The sequence below is a fragment of the Acromyrmex echinatior genome, chromosome 16, assembly GCF_024713525.1.
Source record: "Acromyrmex echinatior isolate Ae372 chromosome 16, ASM2471352v2, whole genome shotgun sequence".
Classification (NCBI taxonomy): Eukaryota; Metazoa; Arthropoda; class Insecta; order Hymenoptera; family Formicidae; genus Acromyrmex; species Acromyrmex echinatior.
The window spans coordinates 1879243-1903770 of record NC_141867.1 but is presented as its reverse complement, the minus strand read 5'-3'; the positions used below and the strand labels follow the sequence as shown (position 1 = coordinate 1903770).

The window sequence follows — 24528 nt, the reverse complement described above, 5'->3', positions numbered from 1 at the left end:
GAGTAGTAATATGACTTGTTTTAAATTAACAAGCAATTTAATAATTTTTGGTGCTAATAAGTAGGTACGCTGAAAAAAAAATTTGTTCAATTAAACACATTTAGTTGCTTGCAGATTTGGTTAATTCAACAAATTTTATTTAATCGAATTCAATCGTAGTCTGTTTAATAAATTGTTCAATAAGCAGACTATGGTTAAATTCAATTAAATAAAATTTATTGAATTAATCAAATCTGCAAAATGTATTTAGTTAGTCAAACAAATTTTTTTTTCAGTGTATCTTTATAAAAAGAGAGAGTGTATACATATATGATACGTAAATGGGTTCTCCAACCAAATAACTGTGCGAATTAGTAGTTCCTGTGGGATTAGAAAAAGGATTCCGAAGATTATACACACGCCATTTTTGTCTTGCGTGAAAAAGTGCGATCCAGCGTAATAGGAACGTGATTGCTCACGACCATGAGATATCATCGATACTGATATAATCCCACAGAGATATAAACTCATATTTTCCTCCGAACGAATCTCAATTTCAAATCGACTGCCGGTGACTGATTATGCGTCGACGCTGCTCTCTTCGGCGGTTGGATTTAACTTCTAACGATCAGGAAGGATAGTGGTTATGATGAAAGATTCATCAGATGCGGTATAAGTAATATATCGGGGCAACTCGCGCGAGATAACATCCTTAACTAGTTTTGCGATTCACGATCGGTATTCGAGCGATCGTCCTTACACGTTTCCTGCGCACAGAAATCCTATTCACGTTCAATTGAAAGTCATTCAGTCTTTAAAAAAAAAACTAGGATTATATTAATAATTCAATGATCCGTAGTATAACCTTCAATAATAGCTATAAAAATTGCATCTAAGTTCTAAAGCTTCTATTTGAAGTGCAGAATGCAGATGAATCTCCACTTTATGATACACAAGAAACACATTAAGTTAAGAGAAAGTCAAAATGACTTTATTCTGATGTCATGAAAATCGAAATGATGATTTTTTTGTTACAAAATTTAATTTTTTAGAATCAAAAGTCATTTTGATTACTTTTTTGTGTTCCCTAAGTAGAGGAAAGTTCAAAGATTCTTTATCTATTAGGTGTTGGAATTAATTCGTAGCGTTTTTTAATGAAAGAATGTTATTTATTTCACATGAGCATTAAAAAATACATTAATGAAAGTACTTCCCATCACTTGTAAAACGCTACGAATTAATTCCAACACCTAATATAATTTGGAACCTCACAGCTCAGTTGGTTCACGTAGTACCAATCGTATAGATTGTAGTCGTCCAAAAATTTTCGCTTCGAATTCAAATGACCCCTTTCTGTAGTAGAAGTTAAAGGAAATTATCTGACATCCGATCGAATTGGTACAGGAACTGTCGGTCGTCAACTCTCAGTGAGAAATCGGATATCGTAAATTATTCATAAGGAAAATTCAATTAGAACAGATTCGCACGCGTCATACAAATCTTGAAATGCGTACGCGTGAAACGCATTGCAATTATTACTGCAAGCAAAGTAAGTCTAAGCTCGCGAAATGTGTAACACCCACGATTTATGGCACTTGTTACATACTGCGGATTAGATATGGAAATAGATTATTGTGAGCGATAAGTAAGCGAGCTGAGTAAAGGAAGATGAGAGGAAAGAAGGGCACGTACAGCGAAACGTCTTCTGTTGAAGGGCATTATCGTCGTATGGTAGGTCCTCTGATTTTAAGTTCATAATCAACCTACCGAAACATAGTTTGACTCAACGTGGCGATAAGAAATTAAACGCGAGTCCATCGAATCAAATTTGAGTATGCCGGAAGAAGCGTGTGTACCAAGAAAACAGATATGACAACAAAAGTCTCCTCTGCAAACATCTGTGCAGGTGTAGCAACGCTTCGCATGTGCGTCAATCCAAGTAGAACAACAAGTTACGTTAGCGTCAAAATGACGTTAAGGATGTTTTGTCTACACAATATGCTAAAAGTACCCGTTAAAACAATCAACCAAAAATAGCTAATATTAACCAATAAAAAAATGTCGATGATATTAATCTGTGAACACATCTTGAAACCAATTGCAAAGAATAAAGCAACAAATAATTTGGCTTATAATAGTTTTACGCAGCAAAAAGACCATATTTTTCTGCAGTTTTAGATCAATAACTTTCAAAACGAGTAAATAATCCAAATAAACTTTTACACGAATATTTATTAATATTTTATTATATGTATAAAATTTGATTTTAATTCTTGATATTACTTGCTCATTAAATAAGTGTTACAAAACGCGATTTTACATAAGTAAAACAAACAAAAAATTAAATAATTTTAAAAGATAACCAATAAGAGAATTTTTGCTCAAAATTTCACACAGATACTCGGACGTAATAATAGAACAATCTATAAAATTTGTGTTAACTTTCTAATATTTTGACTAATTAAACATCCTTAAAATAAATCGTGACTTTTAATTGTCATTTTCGAGCTATTTTGACGTCATTTTAGTATCATAATGATTTTTGCTTCCCAAGGAACACATTTTTGCTTCTCAAGTTAAAAGAAAGTTAAAATGACTTAATTTTGATGTCATGAAAGTCAAAATAATGATTTTTGGTTATACAATTTAACTGTTTATTAATATTAAAAATCAAAATAAAGTCATTTTGATTTTTTATTGATTTTTACTATTTCTTGAGAAATTTCGCTCTTGTTACGTTTTTTATCCCCAGCGATCACTTTATCGCGCAACGACAACGAGGAAAAATGATTAACGTGCGAGTATCGCGGACTGAACTCTTGTTCCGAAATGTTTCTGATTAAAGCGCAGACTTTAGGTAGGTGAAAGCAGTGCAGAAACTCGGAGTGAAAGTCAAATTTGCCGCGCCCGTCTCTTGAAACTTCATTAAGTATCGTTAATCGGCAAGACGAAGAAATCAATGGCAAGACCGCGACGTAAGTTTCCCGCACGAATTGACGCAAGTGTTGAAAGGATCGCTTCGACATTTTGTTTTTTACGATTTCACTTGAATAATTATTAAAACCGAGGAATGAATTAATGGCTGCATTTAGCAGAAAAAGCAACTTGGCAACTGTTACAATATTCTCTAATGACTGGTTTATACCTATATTTAGATTCAACGAAAAACCAATATTAAAGAATCAACATTCGCAAAGCTGCTTTTTCTATTGAACGCAGCTATTGAAAAACTTCAATAATTTATTCTGCATTACTATATCACATTTCAATCGGAATTATTATTTATTATCTGAATGTGAAATCATGGAATGAATATGTATATCGATGGTTACACTAAAAAAATGTTGTTTCAACAGCATTATTTTGATTGAAAATAAACTCTTATTGATTAAAAAAAAACAATATTAGTAAGACAAATAAAACTTTATTAAAACAAGAGCATGACGTATTTGTTATATTAATAGTGTTATTGAATTAACAAAATTATATTCAACTAAAATAATGCTGTTGACACAACATCATTTTTTTCAGTGTAAGCAGAAAAAGATCTCAGTAAAAAGAGAAAGTCGATTTCGTAATAATATTCAAGCAACAATATTCCTATTTGTTTCTTCTAACACATTCTTGGATAATATATGCTAACGAAATCTGATAGCTCTGTTATAATAATTATAATAAAATTCAAGATTAAAAGAATTAATGTAGTCAAAGGTGGTCGAGTATTTTGCGCAAGTGTGAATTGCTTTAACATTAAAATGAGATGCTAAACGTAAGAATAAATCAGCAGCAGTAATAAAAATTTATTTTCCTGAATTAATCATTTAAAAAGCTAATTAAATAATAAAAAAAACAATAATTATTTCTATTGTACTAAAATAATTATTATAGATTTATGCCGCAATTTAAAATTATATAAATAAATCATAATGTTTCTCATAAACAAATATCAATATTTCTTTCTATATCAAGACATTTGTATCAATCATTAAACCTTTCCTATTAACACAATCAAATAAATTTTGCCCATATTAACACAAATGTTTTAATGTATAATATATTTTAATCGCAAGAGAGATGTAACTTTTTAATTTATTTGTGTCATTAAACTCATAATACTTATGAGAAGTTTTTTATCTTCAATCGCTTAAATATAATTTGATGAAAAAAAGAATCGATTTAAATTGAGTTTTGGATAATAAATAAATAGAGAGAAGGAGGAAGTTTTTTTTGGGAATAACGTGACTTTCATACAAAATTAAATATCACACTTATCATTTTAAAGACAAATGAACTTCTCGGATAGAATACAAAATCATAATAAAATTAAGATAACAAGTAAGTCATCTTAGGACAAATTTTTATTACCAATAAAAATTTTTATCGTTGTCATTCGATACATTTTCGATAACTTTGTGATAAATTCTTGATATAAAAATGATTTTTAAGTATTATTTAATAAAAAATTATTCTTAAGTGATTTTTGAGAGTTAAAAGGTCTTAAATAATTTTTAAGTTATCAGTTATAATTTTTCTTAAAATGACTACTTCTACTTTATCTTGATGTTGTTATGACTTGCATTCTACCTGAGTTTTCGCCCCATAAATTGAGGAATCCCACCGTGGCCCGGCACGATGCACTCGCGTTTGCCCGAGCGAGTCGTTCGTGTCGCTGCGATCGTTCGCGCAAAGCCGATGGCCCCTACTCGCCGTGTTCTACCTGTCAGAAGGTAACATCGCGCGCCTTCACAGGTGGATCCCTGCGGGGACGGAGGGTGACGAAGGGCAGCGGGTGTCACGTCCCCGAAATCCGATGGTCAGCCGGATTCACCGTGCTGACTCCGTCAGCCTCGAGAATTCTCGTTGTCTCAATATGGCAGTGGCTCGCGCGCGTGCACACATACATATACACATGCGCACACGTACATACATACCGCGCGCGACGTTACATTATACACTTGAATACAAATACACTCACCGTTCTAACGGCCATCGTCTGTCGGCCGGTCGCGCCGCATTCTCTCCTGCCGTGGCTCTTCCGTGGTGGACGAAAACGGTCGGAATCTCAAGGAGCCTCCTGGAGTCCGCAATATGCCGTCCGCGAAATCCGCAGCCAAATTCAAGCTGATGCCGCTTCTCGTTCAACGTTCCCCGTTCTGCGGTTCCGCCGCCACCTTCACTCCGCTAACTCCGCTTCGCGGACTTGCTTGCCCGCCTACCTGTGTACTGTCGATGATCGGTCGTTCCCTTCGTTAGCTTGGGATGGTTCATACATTCGAACTAATGCGATTTAAACGCGCACTAACTGTCGCAAAACACGTAAGCAACGATGTCGTAAACGTAAATTTGAGAATGCGATTCGCGAAACAATGCGAAAGACGAGACGAACTGATTGCTCGAGCCAGTGACGCTCACCACTGCTCGCCACAACATAACTGGACACCGGTTGGTGGGGGAACTGAACCGACCGACGAGGGCGACGAGGAACAAGGCACGGAAGGGGACAGATCTCCTGGGAGGGGGTTGGGCGTGGGACGGAAGGGCAAAGGGGTATGAGAGGGGCCCTAAGGGGCCCGTTCGGACATGAACGGACATGAATGCCGAACGACGGGTAGGTGAAGGAAGATCGATAGATATCAGGATTTTATTAAATTCCCACCTGAGTGTTATCCTTGTTTAACATTAGGTGAACAACAGAGATAAAATGTAGTTGTTAAAACCTGGGCACTCGAGTAAAAGAATTTGAACATAGCTATGAGGGAGATTTCTTCGACGATTACTTGAATAGATGTTTAAATTTAACTAGTATTCATAGTTCGTTCTTATTTTAAGATCGTCTTATGTATTGTATTATGTATGTATTGTATTTATTTATGGCTACACTTATGTAAGACTGTTTTAAATATAAGCATAGAACTGATTATTATCGCCACGAATTGCTATTTATTACTTCAGGCTAATGTTATGTCATAATTTAAAACGTCATACAATTTCCTTTCGTGTCCCTTTTGTTTTTCTTTTCGTTTTTTCAGTGTAGAAATTATAATATATTGTCAGGATTTTTGCTACAATGTAAAGTATTTAAGATCCTCTTTTAGTCTCGAGAATCTTTAAAAGACCGAGCCTTATTACAAAAAGATTGTTTCTATTATTCTAAAATTAATAAAACACACCAGTCAAAGTCCTTTTCAAACAGACTCAAGATTCTTTTCCCACTTTTTGACGTGTGACGAATGATGAATTCTTTTAAGAAAACAGTTTTGTTCACACTTACGTGATTCTGGATTTGACAAAGTGAGATACCCCAAGAAGAAACACAAATCACGATACCGTAAAAATAACGTTAAAATGAATAGTAAATGATTGAAAAGTGATTTTTAATGATCATTTTGGAGTCATTTTAACATCATTTTGATATCATGATGACTTATACTCTGCTTAAAATGTATCTCACTTTGTCAAGTATATAGATACAACGACATAACGCTTTCAACAAATTTTGTTATAAACGGCGCGAATCGATTCAAGAAGCAAATAAACCGTACAATAGAATACGATTGATAAAGAAAATGTGATGTAAGCGAAAAAATTAAATTAGTCAGCCAGCTAAGATTGGCTTATATATGGCAGGATGTACAATAGAAATCGTAGAGGTTGTAGGATCTAAAGTCGTAGAAAATTGATCAATCATAGTCGATTAGTCTTCTCATATTCGACTGTGATTGGTTGTGATTAATTTTTTATGACTTAAGACCTTATGACCACTACGACTTCTATTGTAGATCCCGTATCAGAAGTGCATCTGGGCTAAACACTTGCGACTTCGCGCATCATAATTTCCTCATTTGCGTTTACAGCGTATCCTTTTCGTTCGTAATGCAAACGTACGTAGTAATAAGACATAGCAATTAAGAAATTCCGAGAAACAGTCAGGAGGTAGGAGAGTATTAATAGCGGCGTCAGCATGTAACAGCTATTGTGCATCTTTTGTTTTCGCAGAGCTCAATTCACGTTGTTTTTCTTTTTCAATGTCTTTACGTAACGTCTAAATTTCTGAGCACTTCACGTGCTAACACGGAATTCTTGATATGATAAAAGAACATTGGCAATTGAAGCTCGAACCGATGAAAGAAAACGTAACAAAAATGAGAAGGTTCTATACAACAATTAACAATTTTATGTTTGTTATGGAAAATTGTAAAAAAGTGACGATTAATAATGTAAAATCCGAAAATTTTACTCAGCAGAGAAGTATAACAGAAGAAAACACATATTTGATCAGTATTTTTTGATTTTTGAAACCCACACGCAAATTTTGAATATTTTTAAACTTTATTCCTGTTATTTAAAATCAATTATTTACTTTACATAATTATAAAGTTACAACTCATTATATAATTATAACTTTAATTACATAAAATAGTTGCAATTATAATTTTATGTAGTTATAATTTGATAAAGTTCAGGAAGTAAATTAATATGGAAATTTAATATGCTAAACTTTCGGGAAGATATAGGGCGTAACAATTGCGTTATGCATTCGGATGTTTAAGTGCTTGAAAGTATGCATGTCATTATGACGATTCACAATCACAAAAATTCAATTGGCGCGTAATGAACATTAGAATACGAAACTCTCTTTGAGCGTTTTCCAGTAAGAGGTATAGATGACACAATGTCTGTGTAATATAAATTATTATGTAATATATACTAATATATATTACAAACAATCCTTGTTTGATAAAAAATATTTATAATTCGTTAACAAAACAAATCAATCGTTCTCATAAATTGGCTAAACGTACTCATCTATACCTAAAACCAACCAAATCATAATTTTTGTGTAACAATTACTTTTTTCCTTCTTTAAAGAATCGAAATTCTTTTCCAGGATTAAATTATACGCATTAATACGTGTTTGCGAGATGGAATTTATGCTGAAAACGACAAAAATTATTTCAAAATTTTTTGTCGTTTCAATATAAATTTCATACTTATCCATGCTTATTGTCCCTACCTATACAATCCCTATCTATCCATACTTGTCCTACCTACCCGTATTTTCATTTATTCGTACCTATTCGCGTACTATCTCCACACATATATTCCTACCTACATTACTTCATTAATATGTAATAACATCGCAAATACAATACGTTAATACACTGTGTTCAGCACAAAAAATAGCTGTAAAAGTTGTAAAATTCTTCAATACGATTGGTCCTTGTTTTGCTTCCTTATGAATTTAAATATATAAATTATAAATCAATCATATTAAAGAATTTTACAACAGTTACAAAGTTGCTTTCTCTAATGAACGCAACATCTAATGTCTAATATCCTACCTAATATAATAAATTCAATAACCTAATCGCGATCATATTAAATAAATGAGCAATGAACAATAATAATTAAAAGAGATTTTTAATCTTTAAAATACAAAAGAATTAACAAATAACGAGGGTAATGAAAGTCAGCGGATAATCAAACACAAATTTTTTAGATTAAAAAAATTTACAAAACTTGCGCTTGATTATCGACACTGATTAGCCCTGTTGTTTGTTGGTTATTTTTGTATTTTAAATAAACAATAATTTAAAAAAATATAAGAACTCGCAATTTGCGAGCAAGTTACCCTCCCGAATTTAATTTATCTTTATGTAACACTCTTTAAGAGCAAATTGGTGTTACACACCAACCTACTTCGTACAGATCCTCTTCTTTCTTCTGGCCAGATTGAACTCACCTTTCATTGCTGACCAATATTCTGGCTTTATATGCCAGAAATATACAGTAAGGAGAAATACTCCTTTTTGTTGCCGACTAACATAGTCGGCAATAAGCGTAAGATCTTACTTTTGTACGATGCGCGAAACACGAACGCGTCGCGAAAGGACCATCATATTAATGAAATTAATTAAATATTACACGAACAATTATTAGTAATAATAATAATATTCCATTAAGATATGAATAATTTTCGCATTTATTCTCTATTCGCGTTTATTCGAAATGAAAAATATAAATATTCTACTAAAATAAATCTAAATTTTAAGAAATCTTTATGTCAACAATGTTTTCAAGAGTCTCAAATATTATAAAATTAGAATAAATTTCTTAATAAAAACTTTACAATATAAATAAAACGTTAATTTAAAAATAAACTGAAAATTACTTAAAATCGATTGTCATCCGATAAAATTCAAGGTACGTACGTATTTTTAACGATTCGAACGATTCGTTGCTGAATCTCATCTCAAAGTATGCGGAGATAAAAATTCAGATGAATGATGCAAGATCCGAAAGGGATCATTTTCCCACATACGCACACAGAAAAATACGCAAGTAATAATTAGTCTATGTAAGTAACAATAACTTATTTCAAGTATTTCAAAAGTTCATATATTAGCAAATCTATTAATTAGTAATTTTATCAGAAGCATTAAATTTATTTAAAATATATCCTGAATCCTAGCAAGTTTAATAATTCAATCAAGTTTAAATTACAAATTGGATGTGCTCATTAGAAAAAATTCGTTTCTTTGATTAATTTTATAATATTCAAAAGAAAAAAATTCTTGTTTTGTGTACATACTAATAAATTTTTCTAAAATTTTGTAATAAGTGTATTTTAAGATTATTATCAAGAAAATATTCTTTGTTAAAAGTAACCGTTAAGAGAAGGAAAATAAATCGAATAATCACGTTTCTTAACAGCAAATTGATATTTTTCTGTATGCGTTGATAAACATATATTTTTGTATTTTATGAATTATTAGAATCATTTTTGTAAAATTTATTACTTCAAAATTAAGTATTTTAAGTTTTAAACGCGATTTTAAAATAATTATACAAGATAAAATTCTTTTATTTTTTAACAAAACGTATATTGGATCTTACATCATGTTACTCTTTAACTGGTATAAAATCCAGTTACTATGTATGGATAAGTTATAAAAGCTTAAGCTAAAGTCGGTGCATTGAAATAAATAGCAAAAATTAATAATCGTAAAATGTCTTTTATAAAGAAGCGAGATCAAAAAACTGTATATGCGTTGTAATTTTTTTTTGTTTTTTAATAACATATACATAAATTAAAATGAAATAATTAAAAGAATATCTTAGAATACAATATGTATTCAACACATATGTATATTTATGTTGTTTTTCTACACCAACTTATATATAAAATTTAATCCTGAACAAATATTCGAATATAGGATAGATAAGAAAAATAATAAAATAATATTTCTTGATAAAAAATTTTTTATACATTAATACAACGAAAAAAAAAATATCCTAAATTTCAATAAATATTCATTTGAATAGTACCAACTATATATTTATTAAACATAAAAATACATTTATTTGGCACAAAAACAGGAATTTAATTCAACAATCACTTCTTTTTATTAAGTAAATACTTATTTATTGTAAGTAAATGTTTAGTTGGCAATATTTAATTAAATTTAGGCTATTTTTTTCTCAGTGTATATATAAATATGTATAAACATATATAAATATTCATATTTCGCATTATTCGTTTTAGAAAAAAACAAGTTTGGAAAAAAATTGCTCATACACAATTATGCATAATTTTATATACAATTATACTTAAGTAATTTTTTATATTTCTTTAAACTTGATTTTCTCTAAAATAAATAGTGTAAAAATTACCTGCTGAAAGAATGTTTTCTAAACATTTTAGAGTATTATAATATAAATTTTTCAACACTGAATATATTACGCCATCTCTAATTAAAAAAATGAAATATTGAACAAAATGTATTTTGAAATTCTGCTTTTCATATATTATTTATATTTTTTAATTTCCTATATTTCGCATATTTAAAAAATACGAATATTTTATTATCTTTTATTTTTATTTTCAAATGTACCAAGACGTAATATTTTGATGTAAAGAGGAAAACGCAAAACATTTTTAAAAAACCACATCGAATCAGTCTATTTATATCATTGAGATTGCATTACAAAAGAAACATCAGGTGACGGGGTTGGGTATTTTGATATGCTTTACAAGCTGTTCTTGAGCAAAAAAAAATGATATGTGTCCGGCCATTTCAGCCATTGGCGCATAGTTATGAAGAAATCGATTTTTTAAATAATTATTGTAATTTGAAAAACGTACTGTATAAATAAAAATATCAGTATCTTTATAAACTTTATAACTTTATAACTTTATTTTAATGTTATTTTTTAATTGTAATGAACTTTTTGATTGTAATGAAATTACATATTAGTATTATTACATATTAATATTATATAGATAATAATTAAATACTTATTTATGGAATATTTATTATTATCATCGTTATCGTCGTCGTGTTGTTATTCACATGAACACATAAATAAGATTATAATGAAAACTGTTACAGTATCTGAAATTAGAAATTGGCAATTATGAATAAGAATAAATAAGTCATATATTTGTAATCTTCTTTTAATTAACATTAATTTTTTTTAATTAACATCAATTTATTAATAATAATAGAAAACTAATCGTGTTTTGTAGACGTACATTGTACGGAATGATATATTTCATAAAAACAAGAAAAAGATAAATATTTATTGCATTGTGAATATATTCCGAATGAATTTTAGAATGAATTTTATTTTAGAATAAAAAATTTGGTTCTTATCAAAATTGAAAGAAGATATTTTTTCCATAATGTCAATCAAATCTGCTTTTCACCAGATATTAGAAAAAGTTACTGTATAAAATGTTCACAATGCAGAAAATATTTATGTTTTTCTTGTTTTTATGATTTATATCACCGTACGTCTACAAAACACGATTAGTTTTCTATTATTATTAATAAATCAATTAATGTTAATCAAAAGAAGAAACATATGACTTACTTGTTCCTAATCATAATTTATTTTCAATTTCTAATTTTATCAAAAACCGTAACAGTTTTCATTACAATCTTATTTATGCGTTCGTGTGAATAACAACAACGACGATAACGATGATAACAATAAGTATTCCATAAATGTGTATTTAATTATCTATAATATGTAATTTTATAAAATTTCATTACAATCAAAAAATAATTAAAACTAATAACATTTAAATAAAATTTAAAAAATACTAATATTTTCATTTATACAATACGTTTTTCAAATAATTACAATAATTATTTAAAAAATCGATTTCTTCGAAACTATAGGCCAATGGCTGAAACGGCCAGTATTGTTTTTTTTTTTTGCTAAAAAAACAGCCTAAAGAGCGCATTAAAATCCCTGATCACCTGGTGTTCCCTTTGTTAGTATCAAATTAAGTTTGAATTACTTTAATTAGTATAAAAGTATTCACATTAACGTATAAATTTACAAAATTTTAGCCTTTAATAATTTTCTTGAATTAAACAGTTTTATTCTATTGTTTTAGTTAAATTAACGAAATATTGAGTAAGAGTAGTAGCGACTTACAAAAATAACTAAAAATAATTCAAACTGGATGTAATGTAAAATTATAAATTTAACAGTATATGCATAATAAATTCTAAATGAAGAGGCATTCAGGACTAAGTTTATCCTAATCTATTATAACTTATCCATTTCAAGGCAACGGATGTATGAAATGCTGTACATGCATTTATCAATATATTTTTATTAAATTAATGCATATATGCATCTGGATATATAGTAAATATATTAATGAAACATATTTATCATACATCTGTTACCTCAATAAAAAAATGAATACATTACTCACCAACCCAATGCACAACGGTGGAGTTATATCAACGATGATTCTGTAACAAAAAGAATAAAATTCAAATTAGAAATATATAAAATCCAAATTAGAACAGTAAAAAAATCAACTAATATTTTTAAAAATATTTACTAAATACAAAATTTTTTTGAAAATAATCATGTAAATCTTTAAATATATAATTTTTATAAGCATCGAATTTTTTAATTCACCATTTAGTTATATCTATAAAAATAATTATACATTTTCTTAAAAATACGTATTTACAAAATTTCAAAATAATTTTAAAATAATTCTTTTTTTAAATTATCATTTTTAAATTAAAATAAAACGACTCAAGATTAAACAGAAAGATTGTAATAATCAAAAAATGATATTTACCGCAGAGTTGCTCCGCCGGTGCCCGATGTCTCTGCCAGACCTCCTCCTCCTCTCAGATTCGGGTTGACATCCTCTCGCACAGGACACTCGCGTTAAACACTCGCGAATCGTATACTATAAACGCGCGTGGACTATTTATTTATAAAGTCTTTCGCGCGACACTGCGGCACTCCACGTTTACAAAACTCATGATAAGATTTCTATTTCGATCGGTGGAATCAACACCACACGGCGACGAGTACTTGGGAAACACGCGATAAATGCCGAACAAGAGTTAAGCCCCATACGAAAGAAGACGAAATCGATTGTATCGAGTCCGTCACCTCTGTTTTACGCAAAATCACATTTAAAATTGACTCAGTCATACGCCCTAACTGCTAGTTCTAGTGGGACACAAGTGGTGCTGTACCTCGAGCGATTCCAAGAGACTGGTAGACGTGACGAGCTCCTCTAATAAGGGTAAAGTTGGTACCATCACCGATTGTCTAACAATCTAGACAATTCAGGAATGGGATCCAACCCCTCGGCACGAAGCTAGTTTTTTTTAAAAAAACTACTAGAGCTAGGCTCTGACCAAGTCAGATTAAACGCGATTTAGGCTGGTAGATAATGACAGAGAATGAGCGCCCTGACCAGAGTTATACAACTCCTTTTTGAACGACTCACCAAGGCGGAATTCTATAACTCGTTATGCAATCGTTATGTGCTCATAACGACTGCATAAATCGAGTTATCGAATACAGGCCCAGAGAAGAATCCGAGTCGATCGATTGTTTCTTACCGCTAAGGGCCGAACTGTTAACCGACAGACAGAGCGCGTCCTCAATTAGCCGACAGCAACAGTAGTTGCTAAACCGCGCGAACACGCACCACGAAGTGCGTGACATTACGCGGCCGGCATCACCTCGTGCCCGGAACACTTGGCGTGAGAGCGTTGCAGTGACCGTGACCACTTAAGCAACGTCCCAAAGAGAGTTCCGTTTTCCTGTCGAAACGTCGCAGATATGATTTCATCGCCGAAATAGAATTCAATCGAATGGGTTTTATTAAAAGTCCATTAGTCCAATAACTTTAACGGCACTCCCGAAGCAAACGCGCGACGCGACGAACCGGCTGCGATTCGTTCATTTTCAATTAAATCGGCGGACGAGGGTACGTTAGCTTCTCCGTCGTTGGATTTTTACACGAAGAGAACAATTTTACTCAATATCTCAATAAAAATTTAGACCTATCATTCAAATAGATCCAAAAATTTTTAGATATTTGAGAAAAACAGTTCTTTTCGTGTAAATATCCTCTGGGTACTGAGCCCTCTCACCACGTCAAGGTGTACCCGTGGGAGGGAAGATCATTTGAAAAATGTAATATACAGCTATTATCTATATTATGTACTATGCAATTATCAGTTGACTTTTAAAAATGAATATCAAACACACGTCAATTCGTCACCATTGTGATATAAATACAGAGTGGATATATATATATATATATATAAAAGGATTGAATTACGATGTCTGTAACATATGATTAGAGTTAATGGAATGAGCTAGAGATTAATAGAAAAAATATTTCTTTTATTACCAAGCAGTTTCAAAGTTACATTCAATTTTTTATCATACCACGAAAAATGTAAAAAAACGAAAAATTAATCAAATTGTCAATTACGCAAATTATATTAATATGTTTTGTTGCACAGTTTTTCCTTTATTTCTTAGATTTGTTGTGCATTCACACAGCTTATAAATATTTAAATATTTTAATTGTGTTATAATAAGTGATTATTAATTTGTAATTACCGGTAAGAAATATTTTGTATATACACACACACACACATATATATATATTAGGTGTTGGAATTAATTCGTAGCGTTTTTTAATGAAAGAATGTTATTTATTTCACATGAGCATTAAAAAATACATTAATGAAAGTACTTCCCATCACTTGTAAAACGCTACGAATTAATTCCAACACCTAATATATATATATATATATATATATATATATATGTATGGACATATTTCGTATATATAATTATAATATAATTATATATATGAAACATTTTTCCCGTGAATTTTATATTATATACACAATCCGCGCAATGTATGTAATATTTTTAATAAGACATTGACGCCTTACTGTTTTTTTGATTATTTTGGAATTATTGAATTGCATCATTCACGTCTTATTCTAAAAGTAAAAGAGTTATTTAATATTCATTATTATAAATAATTACATAATAATTTCTAATTTATTTCTTATTTAATATTTTAAATAAGTTTCCGAAATCTATTTTATAATCTTTAAACAATTATCAGTTTTTTTTACCGATTCCTACGATTTTAAATAAGTTTCTGAAACTTATTTTATATTTTTTATTTTAAACAATTTATAAGGGTTATTTTAACGAGCCATGATTAGCATTATACGTAAGTTTAAAAAATTTCTGAAACACAGAATAATTTGCAATAGTAGTGTCTTAAATTAATTTACTAACTAAAAAATTAAATAATGATTAACAAGATATTTAGCCAAAGTACTTTTAACCAAAGCTGCATTTAGCGCAAATTGTTTCACGATATTAAGAAAATTTGCACGTATCTTTACATAAAAAATATATTTTAACAACCTTTATTTACATCCAAAGACAAGATTGCTTCGATTTAAAGAAATTTTCTTTGCTATATATTTAAAGAAAAAATTTCTTTGATTTGTGAAAAAATTGCTTTGATTTAAACATTATTTTTTAAATTCAAATAAAATCTATTTGATTTAAAGAAATTATGTTCAAATCCAAGTTATGACGTTCATGATTTTTTGGACATAATTTCTTTAAATCAAATAAATTTTATTTGATTTAAAAAAATAATGTTTAAATCATATACATTGGAAATTACAGCTTTATAGAATGTATATAGTTCTATATAAAAATGAATGTAGAGCATAGAAATTTGATAGAACTATCGAAAACTGTCAGTAAAACTGCTACAAGCAATAAGTAAGGCAATTTTTGATAAATGTCGATATTAAACCCAGATATTAAGATATTAATTCAAATTAATTAATTCTCTGAATAATGCTCGTGGAAGAGTAGAGCGGACTAAACTGAGTCGAAAAGTTTTCTATCGTTACCAGATCCTATATATTTCCTTAACAATTTAATTTATGATATCGATAATACTTTCCTAAAATTATTGATTGAAATCATTATTGAACAGATGTCAATTGTAGCAAGGTTTTTCCGATTTTAAATAGCGCGATAGATTGAACGATACGACTCATGTTGGCAGCGAAATCACATATACATAGTTGTGGAATTACAAATTGAATGGAATCTCGAGAAGGTACTATCACGATAACAATCAATGGAGTGATGCTACTCCGAAATGAGAAAATAATTAAACTTAGACTAAATAGAAAAATTTAGAATTAAGCGACGAGAAGAATATCAATCATCTTAAAAATTTGGCTTGACGTTTGTATATTGTATTTGTATTATATTTTTTATCTTAAAAATTCGTCGTCCGGAGCTCGTATTGGTCGAACATGGAATTCTTTCGGTTATTGGAAATGATCAAATGTATAGAAGGACATTGATTCGCGCAGGAACCGCGAAGAACTTGAACACGGGCACGACTTCGTACAAGATTGGGGACCTGGCGAAGTATAGATGCGAAAAAGGGTACAAGGTAATCGGAGAACTTTTGTTTATCTGCGAGGAGAATGGAAAGTGGAATAGCGAAGTGCGTTTGTAAGTATCTTTAAATATCTTATCTTATTCACCGAAAAGTCAATTTTACCAAGTTAGCTGTTTATATGTTAAATTATATAGATACAAATGATAATTGTTGACTACTTACAGAAACTCGTTTTTGTTCTTTATAATCAAATAACTGATAAACATTTGTTTAAAATAATGTGGGTAATAATGTGAAATATAAAATATACAATATTTGTCACAATCTCGCAATCAAGGAATTAGTCCGCGACATTTATATGCAAATAAATGTAAAATATATAATACAAGCGTTCGTTTCGATAGATACCGTTTATGGTAAATCCGAATATATGCAACATGAATATTGTATATTGACGTTGTATTATGCAGCTGCACTTTATAAGTGCAATTTTGAATTAGATGGATTTGCTAGAAGATTATGTCTTGGAAATGGCACTTGGAGCCGCGACTCCTTCCGTCTGTAAAGCTAATCAGTCGAAGATAATTCTCCAAAAAAAGATTGTGAAAGATATAATGAAAAATAAATAACAAAATCTTATTATGTTTTGATTTTAAATTAATAATTCAATCTTATATTAATGATTTTATTTAAAAATATATTCCCTTAAAAGATGATAATTAGTCGTTACATTGTATAAAGATTAATAACAGCGAATATTTACAGAAATACGATATAGAGATCCGAAGAAAATTGAAAATATACTATCGATGCAAGTGTATCGACTCACAGTGTGGATAGTATAGCACATTATAGTTGTTCATGTGGGTTTTAGATGGAGGAAAACGAAACTAGAATCTGCAAAATGGAATACTTAGAGTGGAGACTTAGAGTGGAACAAACAACGCCTCGTTTTTGTATAGAATCTCTCAATTAATTATTTTTATTTTCAATATGTGTATATAAAACTGCAGTGTGTACTGCCAGAAATAAATTACAACGTCAAGAAGGAAATATCATTTTAACATAAAAAAATCTATAAATATATTAGGGAGAACGATGTGAATAAATGATTAAGGTTTCAAAAGATTTATTGCACAATTTGTTGAAAATTATTAAATTTTGTGATACTCTATAATCTAATATTTTATACAATCTGATATTTTATAAATTAAGACTTGATGTTATTTGGCAATTAAGAATTTCCTGTTTTATAATTAAATGATTTTCGTAAGTTCTGTCCCTCCCCCCCTCCCCATTGACATTGAATGATGGCATACATAATACATGAACATTACGAAAACGTCTTTGAGGATGGTCTCTATGATAATCCGTATAAAGTAGGTGGCAACGCGTAGGTAGGTAACTATACAAAATAATTTAAAGAGACGCATCAATTTTATTCATACATTGTAGAAAAGTATGTAAAATTACATGAAAAATAAAAATGTGGTATAATATGTAGAAATGTATAAAATTGTGCTTTTTTAATAAAAATTAATGCTTTTATCTCTAATTGTGTAAATATATTTTTATGTTCAACAGAAAATTACACAATAATAATAGTATATTTATAAGTATATTTATAATTTCTATGTAAATGTATAAATTTTTGTAATATCATATAACATAATGGTAATATATCATTATATTAATATTTTTACACATATCAATAAAATAACTTAAGAAAAATTTTATGAAATTCGTTGGTGAATTAAAATGTAAAAATTTCTATAAATTTAACTTTAATTGTAAATTTATTTTGACCAATTGTTTAATTACTATAAAAAAAAAAAATTTTATTTGTAAGTTGTGACTTTAGATGTATCTATACATATAAAGGTGTATCTATATAAAGATACATCTTTAATAATAGGTCCTAAAATTATCCATTATAATTGTTGTAATTTTACATGTATTTTTTTTACAGTGCAGTATAAAATGCAATTATTATCCATTCATGTTCGAATCTGTCATGTTAAAAAACAAAATTTTATGAAATCTAATTTTAATCTTTTGAGGATGGGAGCTTTCTAATAAAATAATTTAATAAAGACTTTGCTTTCTAAAGAGGACACTGAATTTGATTCTGGTTTCAGAATTCTAAAATTTAAATTTCAAAAAAATAATTTGATTATTGTGCAACTTGGCTTTAGAAGATTCTTAGTATTTCTGAGTTTGAATATAGCTTAAAAAAATATCGAATTTTTAAAAAGAGATAGACAATAATTTCCATAAAGGAGGTTCTAGTGTCACAATGTTTAAAATCAGAGTTTGAATCAGTTTGAAAATCAGTATCTATTCAAAGAAAAATTGGAAACTTGATGTTACTTTGGAATACAATAATAACTTTCTAAAACCGAGTTTTATGATAATCAAATTACTTTTTTGAAATTCCATTCGTCACTATATCTACTATTTAAATTTTTAAATTTTTACCTCAATTCGAAAGCTTTATTAAATTATCCTACAAGCCAAACTTCATAAAAATTTAGCAAGCATTTATGAAATAAAAGAATGACTCCAAACGGAGTCGTCCACAAAGAATTAATTACTTAAAACTACTTTAAAATATACTATAAATAGCAAATCGAAAATTTATTAAGGTGTATAATGTATACACACGGAAAAAAGCGGCTACAGCTGCCATGACCAAAAAGTCCAAAATAATACCTAATTATTTTAGAGAATATATATAATAATTATTTTATCTAAATTTTAAGTAACTCTCCTTTTATCTAATTTAGATTTAGATTTAAAAAAAGAATTACTTAAAAATTACTTTAAAATTTTATATAAATTTATTTTTGTTAAGATCTTCTTTACAGAATATATATAATTATTTTAAAGAATATATATAATTACTTTAGAGAATATATAATTATTTTATATATATATATATATATATATATATATATATATATATAATTATTTTATAGAATATACACAATTATTTAAATCATTTTATTTTAAATGATTTAAAATGATTTAAAATGATTTTAAAAAAAACAAAAAAAAGTTAATTTTACACAAGTAAAAAATAATATTTACCGCAAGATTGCTCCACCGATGCCCAGTGTCTCTCCTGATGACCTCCTTCTCTCAGAATTGGGTTGACATCCTTTTGCACAGGACACTCGCGTACAACACTCGCGAATAATATACTATAATCGCGCGCGGACTATAACTTGAGTCCGATAACTTAAACGGCACTCCCGAAATAAACGCGCGACGCGACGAACCGGCTGCGGTTCGTTCATTTTCAAATAAATCGGCGACGAGGGTTAGCTTCCTCATTGGATTTTTACACAAAGAGAATGATTTTACTCAATATCTAAAAATTTATCTAGATATACATTCAGATAAATCTGAAAATTTTTAAATATTTGAAAAAATCTTTCTTTTCGTGTAAATATCCTCTGGTATTGAGCCCTTCCACCACGCCAAGGTCGTACCCATGAGAGAGATGATAATCTGAAAAATGTAATATATAGTTATTATCTATATTACTATGCAATCGATTAATTTATAAAAACGCATATCAAACACATGTCTGCAATTCGTTGTGAAATAAATTCAGAACAGATAAAAGGGCTGAATCTTTTATTTATACATAGATGATGTCTGTAAAATATGATTAGAATCAATGAAATGAACTAAAGATTAATAAAAAAGATCAATGTTTTTTTTATTGCCGATAAATAGTTTCAAAGTTTAATTCACGGTTAATTTTTAACGAAAGATGCACAAAAACAAAAAATTAATTGAATTATTAAATTATATTAATTGTGAAAGCAGGAATTTCGTTATTTGCATGAGAGTATTCATATTAACGTTGCTTTTTTATGATTCGTGTGATACTGTTCGTATAGACAAGCAGCCGTCGCGTGCTGCTCTTCTTCATATTTCTTTTTAAGTGAAACGTGTAATCACGAAAAATGCTAGATATAATATGAAACGTTGTATTTTATTTTATGAATATTCACATAATAACGATTACTAGTATGATTATTCATTAAGTACAATGTTTCGTATTATATTTGGCATTCTTCGCAATAAGATTTTAAAAAGTAATGTGAAAGAACCGTACGCGACACGATTATTTATAACGCGACCTATTTCTAAGAATCTCAGTAAGGGATCGCGCAGTAACTACACATAAATGTAAACATGACGCGCCGCTCCGTGCCACCCCGAGCCATCCTCACACCAAGGTCGCGCGTCAACCGTCTAACTGCCGAAATAATAACGCATATTACAAAATAAAATAATATATTCCTTTACATTTTTAACGTTCTCCGATTAATAAAACAATTTCTTATATGTATGTTTTAGCGGTGCGAGTCGTTTAATATGATATCATAATTATATTGTGATACATCGAGGAATATATATGATGTTCATTTTATAATTTTAAATATTTCGTATCAATTACAATGTGCTGACAAAAGGCAAGAAGTAAAAAGAAGTTTTTACTAGCGTGGTTTTCCTTACATAATTGCTCACGTACTTTTGATATCTCAATATTATATCTAAATTCTTATTGCTCTTTTTTGTGATTTACAATTAAATAAAGATTAATAATATGTCATACATCCTATAAATGAAGACAAATGCAAAAATTTATTTTAAATTATGAAATTTCGACTAAATAGAATAATATGTATAAATAGCATGCACGTATATTTAGAAATATGTAATTTAAATATAATTTATCTGTTACTTTTCCCGTATTAAGAACGCGGTGTAACACGAAAATGATAGAATGATACGATTCAAAGTGATAAAAAGTCACAATTTGAAATATTTAACAATAAGAATCTCATTTTTATACACGTACATATGAGAACACATGCAATATCTAAAATATTCATGAGCTTTGAATGTGCGTAATGAATCTAAGAAATAAAGAAAAAATCGTGCAATAAAACCTATTATTCTCCTTAATACACTCCTTGGTTTTGGACAACTCTGCGTAATTCGCGTTCGTAGATATCTAATTTTCATTAATTAATGCAACACCCGGAACGATTCGTAAACACGTCCGTCTCTTTCCGAGATCGCTGAGCGAATGTCGAAGTGATGACGTAGTCAATCACCGCGCCACGCTTCCCCACCCTGTTCGCCGCGCGACCCCTCCCCTTTATTTCTTAGATTTATTACATTCACACAGCTTATAAATATCTTAGTTTAAATAAGTGATTATTAGTTTGCAATAACCCGGTAAAAAATATTTTATATACATATGCAATGAGTACAAAAAATATTCGTAGAGAGAAAATATTTTTAAAAAAACTTTATATTTAAAAAGTAACTATTATCCAGCGAGAAATAAGTCATCGAATTAATGTCGAATATAAATTCGATGATTTTAATACCAATTTGACGTCGATTCGACATTTAATTAACGATCATTTCTTGTTGGATAATTAACAATTTATTTGTAAAGAATAAAATAGACTGTATGTTTCTTAAAATTACCAAATATACCAAAATGATATGTATTAATTATACAAAATATATCATTCGAAAAATAAGCAAGAATTAAAAATTGTATTGTTTGATTGCTCAAAAAGTACAGACGAGAAATTTAGCTTCTAAAATCAGAAATACATGCTAAGCTCATTTGTTTATGTTAAAACAGAATGTATTCATTGTATGAAATTGCTAATTAATATTTATTTTCTACAAATAAACTTTTTTATAACAATTTTCCTTGTACGAATACTTTTTGTTCTCACTGTATGTACATATATATTCTGTATATATAATTATAATATAATTACATATGAAACCTGGCGCGAATTTGGAAAGGTTAGAATAAGTTGAAGCAAGTGAAAAATTTTCGAACCTCGAATACACATTTAAAGACACAGAATTCTTATAAAAAATCATTCACACTGATTAAGGAACAATTACAGATAATAATTAAGTACCTAAGAAAAAATCGCAAGAAAACACTCAATTTTCTATATGTCTCTATTAAATACAAATGAACGCAATCATTATTGTTTCGTACTTTCATATCGTCGCTGGTCAGTAATTATTTCAACTGCTAGAGACTTATAGTGCAATCTCAGATAGATAAGCAAAAATAAAAGGTATTCGCTTTACCCAGGACGTCCATTTTGCCCGGGGCAAAATTTTTCCCTTACATTACGGAAAAAATGCGCGACTTATCAATCACATACCGACTACCAGATTATCCGATTATTGGAAACATTGCAATAATTTTTAGGTTCCTAAGATAAGTTAAAAATTTGTATACATTCACATATAAATTAATGTTCAGTTTGCACATATATATAAGTATGCAAATTTAATAAGTGCAAACTTTCCACTCTGATATATAAATATTATTGCATATTATTTATTTTAAGAATTTTTTAAATATACCAATTCACTTTCTTTTTCGATTTGCGATATTTATTTTTCGAATATTAAAATTATTTGAAAGTTGGTAAAATATATTAAACATAATAATAAAGCCAATTATATGTATATATATTGATTAATATTTATTACGATCTTGTAGATTTATACAGGATATTTGATAAGTAATGATAAAACTCTCTTATAGGGATAGAGCGAATTAAACTGTGTCCTCTATTATTTTACAATTTTTACGAAAGTTAACAAGATGTTAATTAATATTCTTAAGGCTTCCAAGGCTTTCTATATAAAGATTATGCGTGTCCAGATCCATTCTGGGAATGCCAACGTTTCGTCAACCTTGCCACTTCAGCAGCCTGATACAGTATCAGACGCATAATCTTTATAAAGATGTTAATTACTAAAAATCATCGAATAATGGCTTTCAATAATTTTTTATTCAAGTACTATCAACTTTACAGAAAAATAGGAAATGACAAAAATTGTTTATTTTCTTTTCATAGAACTCTGAAAGTTTTTTTTAGAATTTTTTAGTATCGCATTTTTTCACGTTGATAAAAATAGTTACCAATATAAGAAAATGTAATAAAAAGTTAATAAAAAATTCTAAAAAAATTCTTAAAGCTTTATGAAAAGAAAATAAATAATTTTTGTCTCTTGGTGTTTTTCTGTAAACTTGATAGTACTCGAGTAAAAAATTATTAAATACCAATTTGATGATTTTTAGTAATTGGTATTTTATTAATTATTGCGAAAATTGCAAAATGGTAAAGAATTTTTTAATTCAATTTAATCCGCCTATGCGAGAGATTTATCGTTATTTATCAAACATCCTGTATAATACTTATTTGAAACAATAATGGATCAATAATGGATCAATCCAAGCGTAGGGTTTGGAGTGCAACGTTCTGAGCATTTGGAAGAAGCAAGTGAATCACAGTCTTAATGATATTCCAGATAGCAAGATCATGTTATTTTGTTGTCATTTTATTGATAATGTATTGTCAAAAACATCATTTTTATGATGAAATAATGACAAGGAAAATAGAACTTTATCAACACCATATTTTTCGATTGCCGGATTATTCAAGCTCGTTATCAAGTATTAAAATCCGGTGACAGAAGCATTAGGTATGCTTGATTTTTTCAAATATATCAATTATAAATATATCAATTATAAATTATTATAAATTAAATTATTGAACTAAATATGTATTTAATGAATGTCGTAAAAGATAAATGTCGAAGAAATATGTACATTACATACTGAGTAATGAGAAATAACTCGTTTCTCACGTAATAAAGTATAAGTTATAATTAAAATTATTTTTTTTATATTTATACTAATATATAATAAATTTAAA

At 29.0% G+C, this 24528-nt stretch overlaps 1 protein-coding gene across 1 annotated transcript in view; it reads right to left on the bottom strand.

Annotated features, from left to right (window-relative positions):
- LOC105142922 (uncharacterized) overlaps nt 1-5428 on the bottom strand; it is a 70813-nt gene extending 65385 nt beyond the window's left edge. Inside the window, exon 1 of the mRNA XM_087414810.1 lies at nt 4955-5428. The gene's annotated coding sequence lies outside the window, so the exon portion shown is untranslated. The remainder of the gene's footprint in view (nt 1-4954) is intronic.
- Nucleotides 5429-24528: the final 19100 nt, after the last annotated feature.